Source organism: Ciona intestinalis, chromosome 5 (assembly GCF_000224145.3).
Source record: "Ciona intestinalis chromosome 5, KH, whole genome shotgun sequence".
Classification (NCBI taxonomy): domain Eukaryota; kingdom Metazoa; phylum Chordata; class Ascidiacea; order Phlebobranchia; family Cionidae; genus Ciona; species Ciona intestinalis.
Window position 1 is genome coordinate 1,252,927 of NC_020170.2, and position 7,785 is coordinate 1,260,711.

The 7,785-nt window shown below is 36.2% G+C and overlaps 2 long non-coding RNA genes across 5 annotated transcripts in view; one reads left to right on the forward strand and one right to left on the reverse strand.

The window, feature by feature from the left end:
• Positions 1 to 191: 191 nt before the first annotated feature.
• The window catches only part of LOC113474239, a 15,497-nt gene continuing 7,903 nt past the window's right edge, over positions 192 to 7,785 (forward strand). Inside the window, exon 1 of the long non-coding RNA XR_003395906.1 lies at positions 192 to 393. This is a non-coding gene — a long non-coding RNA (uncharacterized LOC113474239). The remainder of the gene's footprint in view (positions 394 to 7,785) is intronic.
• Positions 1,568 to 7,770, reverse strand: LOC108949528. Of its 4 annotated transcripts, XR_003395897.1 has the most exons (7): positions 7,192 to 7,770; positions 6,342 to 7,057; positions 4,213 to 6,205; positions 3,863 to 4,150; positions 2,562 to 2,691; positions 2,137 to 2,264; positions 1,568 to 1,994 (listed from the first exon to the last, which is right to left on the reverse strand). It is a non-coding gene; the product is annotated as an uncharacterized LOC108949528 (long non-coding RNA). The 4 variants fall into 4 exon arrangements; XR_003395899.1 differs by lacking the exons at positions 1,568 to 1,994; positions 2,137 to 2,264; positions 2,562 to 2,691 and adding exons at positions 2,698 to 3,520; positions 3,578 to 3,754; XR_003395900.1 differs by lacking the exons at positions 1,568 to 1,994; positions 2,137 to 2,264; positions 2,562 to 2,691 and adding exons at positions 2,698 to 3,328; positions 3,385 to 3,520 and having other exon boundaries at positions 3,578 to 4,150.

Below are 7,785 nucleotides of genomic sequence, written 5' to 3' on the forward strand. Positions count from 1 at the left end.
CAGAAGTGCTTGGTTTTAAAAAATTCGCCATATTTAAACGAAAAACAGCACCCAGCAATGATAAATGCTTATGCCGTGGGCTCCGTAATGGTGGCGTCTATGACGTCATAGACGCGCGACAATAGATAACAAGACACGTTGTTTACAATCCGTTTCCTAACTTGGTCTATACTAACTTTGATTTTAATTTCTCATGCGTGTGTATTTTATGTGTTATGTGACGTCACAATTACGCCACGTTTGACTGCTGGTAATCATTTTTTATCTTTCTTTTCCGATCACCTCGCAGTCCAAGTGTACTGTTGCATTTATATCTGCCAACATCCATCTTGTTTAAATAGTTACCCCTGAGCGGCCCTGTGTTTGCCTGCTATCTTGTCCTAAAATTGTTCGGTAGGTGCTATGTTTTTTATATATCGTATTATTTTGTGTGATAGTTTGTAAGCCGTACGCCCTGTGTGTGTGTATCACTTAAGTGTCTGTGTATTATTTAATCGTGTATATATTTTTAGAAAACCGTGCGTACCCGTACAAAATAAATTCGTTTACAACAAACCAACGTACGCGTTTTCGTCAATCTACAACCCTCGTGTGACCTGTCGAGGCGACCTAGGACACGCCTCTCATAGACACTGAGCTATACATATAACTATATATATGATATCTATGCTCATAGACCGTTACAGCAATATATAAGCCAGTCAGATGGTGGCGCTAGACAGCTAGTAAAATAGTAATTATTGGAGTTAACCATGGCGCCCTCTATAACGTTATAGAGGGCGCCATGGAGTTAACACATCATGGTATAGGATATGTTGCGATTCCTAGATGTGAAAAAATGTCATGAAATTGATAACCCTAGAACCCTCTTAGTCTTTGACTTCGGTTAAATTTTTGACACGTCTACTGTTGGCATAAACTCTCTCCAACCCGCCAATGAGAATATATCCATATTGTGGTGTTTTTGCCCTCAAATATAATATATAGTACCGTGGGGTAAGATGGGACATCTTTAGCGCATAATATCCAAATTTTCTAATAACCTTATCGTGTTTTGATTAATAAAGAACGGTCTATATGGGAGTCGTGAAGATACGGTTTTATAATTCTTTAAAAGTTCTTTGTTTACTACCAAATGTGACGAGAAAATGAAATAAAAATGTGTCCTATCTTATCCCAACCCACTATACTTTTATAATATATTTTTTCCCCATTTTTCCCATTTAATTGTTATATTTAAAATTTATTTTTTTACTATCGGTAGCGATCGGATTTTGTTAATTTTAAATATCGTATGACGTTACACACACAGTTATAAACACAAAAGATATTTTATAAATTGTATTCAATGAACGGCGGTTTTTTGCAGTGTAAATAAGGTGTAGTTCGAGAGCCAATCGGTATCTGTTGATCATCTGATGAGTCGTTTCTTTAGCTGTAATGAATAATACCATGCTAACTTAAGCGATCTACAACATACGGAAACTTGCGTTTTTAAATTGAAGCATAAACACAATCGTAAAACACAGAATTTCTTACCAGCTTGCACTTACTTTTGATTAAACCGCCACACAACCGGATGACGACGGTGACCATATAGGCATACGCAGGCCCGCCAACAGCAAGAAGTCAATAAAAATAGAAATACCGGCACTGACTTATTTATCTGCAGAAACAAATATTACAGTATATAACAAACAAGCAAAATATTTCATGTATAACTTGCTTTGTTGCCTTCAAAAGTAGCATACGACTTGGTACAACCCGTGTTGTTTTTCCAACGTTGCTGGTGTTGTACGACTCAATTGGTGACTTTATACGACTCGTTGGTGTTGTTGTACGACCCGTTGGTGTTGTTGGCTTTATTTCCAACGTGGGTGTTGGCTATTAGCCATGTAATGATTTCTGAATTCTTTGTTTTGCAAGGAAGAAGGGATTTTCTTTCACGCAGGTTGAAAGTTTTTTGAACCTTCTACATACGATGTGCTGGTATTCTGTAAAGGTATCAGATTTTTGTTTTCTAAAATAGAAATGAATTGTAATAATTAGGTCTTTAAGTGTAGCCTATAGAAGTCATACAGTTACATGTATACTAAAGGTGGCATGAAATAAGTAGGCTAATAATCAAGTGCTTACCATTTTGCATTTGGTTCAACTACGTCCTCAATCAGTAACAACCAACACGGTGCCTTATATAGGCATACGTAGTCTCGTCAACAACAAGAAATCCCAAAAAGCATATATAGAAGCGCTGACTTATTCATCTGTAAAACAAATATTAAATACATATTAAAGCAAACTATGCGAGGTACAACGTGCTTTTGTGTTTGAATTTTCGTAACGTCGGCAATGTTGGCAATAACCAATTTTTTAGTAATGCCTGTCGTGGTATTACTGGTGATGTTCAGAGAATCACTAAACCGCGATATTGTTTTATTGATCAGAAGTTGCCACGTAATCACATGTGCATGTTCTTCAATCTTTGATAAACCGGTCTAGTTTCATTCTAATATATTTACATTGAGCATACTGTCTTTCTATAACCAATGCCAAGGGCTTACCATTTTGCCCTTGATTCTACCATGATCACAACAGTTGAAATTCACGACAACGACGGCCTTATTGACATACTCGGTGTCACAAACATCAAGTAGACCAATGAACATCAGGAGTAGTACCTCTGTTTTAAAACTGTAGAAACAAATATTAATTAAAATATACAATGAAGCAAAATATGCGAGGTATAACTTGCTTTGTTGCCATCTGAAGTAAGAGATGAATTTGTACGAACAGTCTTTCATTACCAATGTTGGTGGTGGTTATTTAACCATGTAATGATTTTCGAAGCCTTTTTAAGGACAAGAAGATCATTCTGTTCTTGCACGGGATGTGCAAACTTTTTGCAAATCTGGCACAAAATGTGGTATTCTGTAAAGATAAAAACACGTTATTCATTGGCTAATATGGAGCTGTTGTTACCAAAAGATCAATAGTAACCTAGTTAACTTAGAAATTTTCTTGCATAATATGTGTTGGTCGTCTCAGGAAATTGAAAACGTTTACCTTTTTAAGGTGTTCCGTGTTTGTGGTTCACTATAGGCGAATCCGACACTCCATGGTTGCTAACATACACACATAGTTGTATTCAATGTGTTAGTGTTGTTGTTACATTGGATGTAGCGGTATCCAGAGAATCAACAAATTAAGATTGAATGGACTTTTCAGTAAGAAGGACACACACGCTTTGGTGTGACAAGCTTTCACGTAGGCCAATATCATCTACATTTTCCTTAATAGGTTGCTCAACCCGGTCGACTCTTCTTCAAATCTAGTTACAATTCATTTAAAAGAGACTACATTCATTTTAAAAACAATTGCTTTTACCATACTGTCCCTTTGGTTTCGTCCTGGTTTCACCAAGCCTATTGTCCAGGAAAGTAAACGAGAGTGCATGGCACACGTATCTCACCGACAAGAAAAAGACCAATAAAAGCAGGATATGAAGTGATGGTTTATTCATCTGCAGAACAAAATATTAAAATATACAATGAAGCAAAATATGCGAGGTATAACTTACTTTGTTGCCATCTGAAGTAAGAGATGAATTTGTACGAACAGTCTTTCATTACCAATGTTGGTGGTGGTTATTTAACCATGTAATGATTTTCAAAGCCTTTGTTTTACGAGAAAGAAGACATTTATCCCTTTCACGCAGTCTGCAAAGTTTTAAAAATTCGGCATACATTTTGGTGTTCTGAAATATGAAAGAGTGTTGTATTATAATTACTATATCAATAGGAAAGTTTTTTAAAATAAAATGTGTTCTCGTAAGATATTTATTTAGTGGTTGAATAACGCGCACCTGTTCGTTTGTTGTAAAGTGTTCCATGTGACATAAGTTTGATGTTCACTGTGTGAATCCGACACTCCATCGTTGCTAACATATACACGCAAAGTGTTTTGTAACATTGAGTGTAGCGGGTATCCAGAGAATCAACAATTGAGATATTGAATGAACTTTTTAGTAAGACTGGCACACATCCAAAAAAAGTTGTTTTGGTCAGAAAAGGCTGGTATGACAAGCCTCCACGTATAGGGTAATCCCTTCTGTATTTTTCTTAACTGTTTGTTGAACCCGTCGTCGACTATCCTTCAAAACGATTCATTATTTAGGATAGATTCTACATTCACACAACAAACAGTTGCTTTTACCATACTGTGCCTTTAGTTTTCCAAAAGCCTATTGTTCGGAAAAACCAACGCAACTGCATGGCACACGCATCTCACCAACCAGAAAAAGTCCAATAAAAGGAGTGATGGTTTATTCATCTGCAGAATAAAATATTAAAATATACAATGAAGCAAAATATGCGAGGTATAACTTGCTTTGTTGCCATCTGAAGTAAGAGATGAATTTGTACGAACAGTCTTTCATTACCAATGTTGGTGGTGGTTATTTAACCATGTAATGATTTTCAAAGCCTTTGTTTTACGAGAAAGAAGACATTTATCCCTTTCACGCAGTCTGCAAAGTTTTAAAAATTCGGCATACATTTTGGTGTTCTGAAATATGAAAGAGTGTTGTATTATAATTACTATATCAATAGGAAAGTTTTTTAAAATAAAATGTGTTCTCGTAAGATATTTATTTAGTGGTTGAATAACGCGCACCTGTTCGTTTGTTGTAAAGTGTTCCATGTGACATCGTCAACACTCCATCGTTGCTAACATATACACGCAAAGTGTTTTGTAACATTGAGTGTAGCGGTATCCAGAGAATCAACAATTGAGACATTGAATGGACTTTTTAGTAAGACTGGCACACATCCAATCAAAGTTGTTTTGGTCAGAAAAGGCTGGTATGACAAGCTTCCACGTATAGGCTAATTTCTTCTGTATTTTTCTTAACTGTTTGTTGAACCCGTCGTCTACTCTCCTTCAAAACGATTCATTAATTAGAATAGATTCTACATTAACGCAACAAACAGTTGCTTTTACCATACTGTGCCTTTAGTTTTCCATAAGCCTATTGTTCAGAAAAACCAATGCGACTGCATGGCACACGCATCTCACCGACAAGAAAAAGACCAATAAAAGCAGGAAAAGGAGTGATGGTTTATTCATCTGCAGAACAAAATATTAAAATATACAATGAAGCAAAATATGCGAGGTATAACTTGCTTTGTTGCCATCTAAAGTAAGAGATGAATTTGTACGAACAGTCTTTCATTACCAATGTTGGTGGTTGGTGATGGTTATTTAACCATGTAATATTTTAAAGTCATTTTAAGGACAAGAAGACCATTTTGTTCTTGCAAGCGACGTGCAAACGTTTTGCAAACCTGGCATAAAATGTGGTATTCTGTAAAGATAAAAACACATTATTCATTGGCCAATATGGAGCTGTTGTTGCCAAAAGATCAATAGTAACTTAGTTAACTTAGAAATTTTCTTGCATAATATGTGAAGGTCGTCTCAGGAAATTGAAAACGTTTACCTTTTGAGGTGTTCCCGGTTTAGTGTTTGTGGTTCACAGACTAGTCGTTCACTAGGCGAATCCGACACTCCATGGTTGCTAACATACACACATAGTTGTATTCAATGTGTTAGTGTTGTTTTTACATTGGATGTAGCGGTATCCAGAGAATCAACAAATTAAGATTGAATGGACTTTTCAGTAAGAAGGACACACACGCTTTGGTGTGACAAGCTTTCACGTAGGCGAATATCATCTACATTTTCCTTAATAGGTTGCTCAACCCGGTCGACTCTTCTTCAAATCTAGTTACAATTCATTTAAAAGAGACTACATTCATTTTAAAAACAATTGCTTTTACCATACTGTGCCTTTGGTTTCGTCCTGGTTTCACCAAGCCTATTGTCCAGGAAAGTAAACGAGAGTGCATGGCACACGTATCTCACCGACAAGAAAAAGACCAATAAAAGCAGGATATGGAGTGATGGTTTATTCCTCTGCAGAACAAAATATTAAAATATACAATGAAGCAAAATATGCGAGGTATAACTTGCTTTGTTGCCATCTGAAGTAAGAGATGAATTTGTACGAACAGTCTTTCATTACCAATGTTGGTGGTGGTTATTTAACCATGTAATGATTTTGAAGCCTTTTTAAGGACAAGAAGACCATTCTGTCCTTGCAAGCGATGTGCAAACTTTTTACAAATCTGGCATAAAATGTGGTATTCTGTAAAGATAAAAACACGTTATTCATTGGCCAATATGGAGCTGTTGTTACCAAAAGATCAATAGTAACTTAGTTAACTTGGAAATTGTTTTTGCATAATATGTGTAGGTCGTCTCAGGAAATTAAAAACGTTTACCTTTTTGAGGTGTTCCATGTTTAGTGTTTGTGGTTCACAGACTAGTCGTTCACTAGGCGAATCCGACACTCCATGGTTGCTAACATACACACATAGTTGTATTCAATGTGTTAGTGTTGTTTTTACATTGGATGTAGCGGTATCCAGAGAATCAACAAATTAAGATTGAATGGACTTTTCAGTAAGAAGGACACACACGCTTTGGTGTGACAAGCTTTCACGTAGGCCAATATCATCTACATTTTCCTTAATAGGTTGCTCAACCCGGTCGACTCTTCTTCAAATCTAGTTACAATTCATTTAAAAGAGACTACATTCATTTTAAAAACAATTGCTTTTACCATACTGTGCCTTTGGTTTCGTCCTGGTTTCACCAAGCCTATTGTCCAGGAAAGTAAACGAGAGTGCATGGCACACGTATCTCACCGACAAGAAAAAGACCAATAAAAGCAGGATATGAAGTGATGGTTTATTCCTCTGCAGAACAAAATATTAAAATATACAATGAAGCAAAATATGCGAGGTATAACTTGCTTTGTTGCCATCTGAAGTAAGAGATGAATTTGTACGAACAATCTTTCATTTCCAATGTTGGTGGTTGGTGGTGGTTATTTAACCATATAATGATTTTCGAAGCCTTTTTAAGAACAAGAAGACATTCTGTTCTTGCACGGGATGTGCAAACTTTTTGCAAATTTGGCAAAAAATGTGTTACTCTGTAAAGATAAAAACACTGTTTCATTGGCCAATATGGAGCTGTTGTTGCCAAAAGATCAATAGCAACTTAGTTAACTTAGAAATTTTCTTGCATAATATGTGTAAGTCGTCTCAGGAAATTGAAAACGTTTACCTTTTTGAGGTGTTCCCGGTTTAGTGTTTGTGGTTCACAGACTAGTCGTTCACTAGGCGAATCCGACACTCCATGGTTGCTAACATACACACATAGTTATATTCAATGTGTTAGTGTTGTTTTTACATTGGATGTAGCGGTATCCAGAGAATCAACAAATTAAGATTGAATGGACTTTTCAGTAAGAAGGACACACACGCTTTGGTGTGACAAGCTTTCACGTAGGCGAATATCATCTACATTTTCCTTAATAGGTTGCTCAACCCGGTCGACTCTTCTTCAAATCTAGTTACAATTCATTTAAAAGAGACTACATTCATTTTAAAAACAATTGCTTTTACCATACTGTGCCTTTGGTTTCGTCCTGGTTTCACCAAGCCTATTGTCCAGGAAAGTAAACGAGAGTGCATGGCACACGTATCTCACCGACAAGAAAAAGACCAATAAAAGCAGGATATGAAGTGATGGTTTATTCCTCTGCAGAACAAAATATTAAAATATACAATGAAGCAAAATATGCGAGGTATAACTTGCTTTGTTGCCATCTGAAGTAAGAGATGAATTTGTACGAACAATCTTTCATTTCCAATGTTG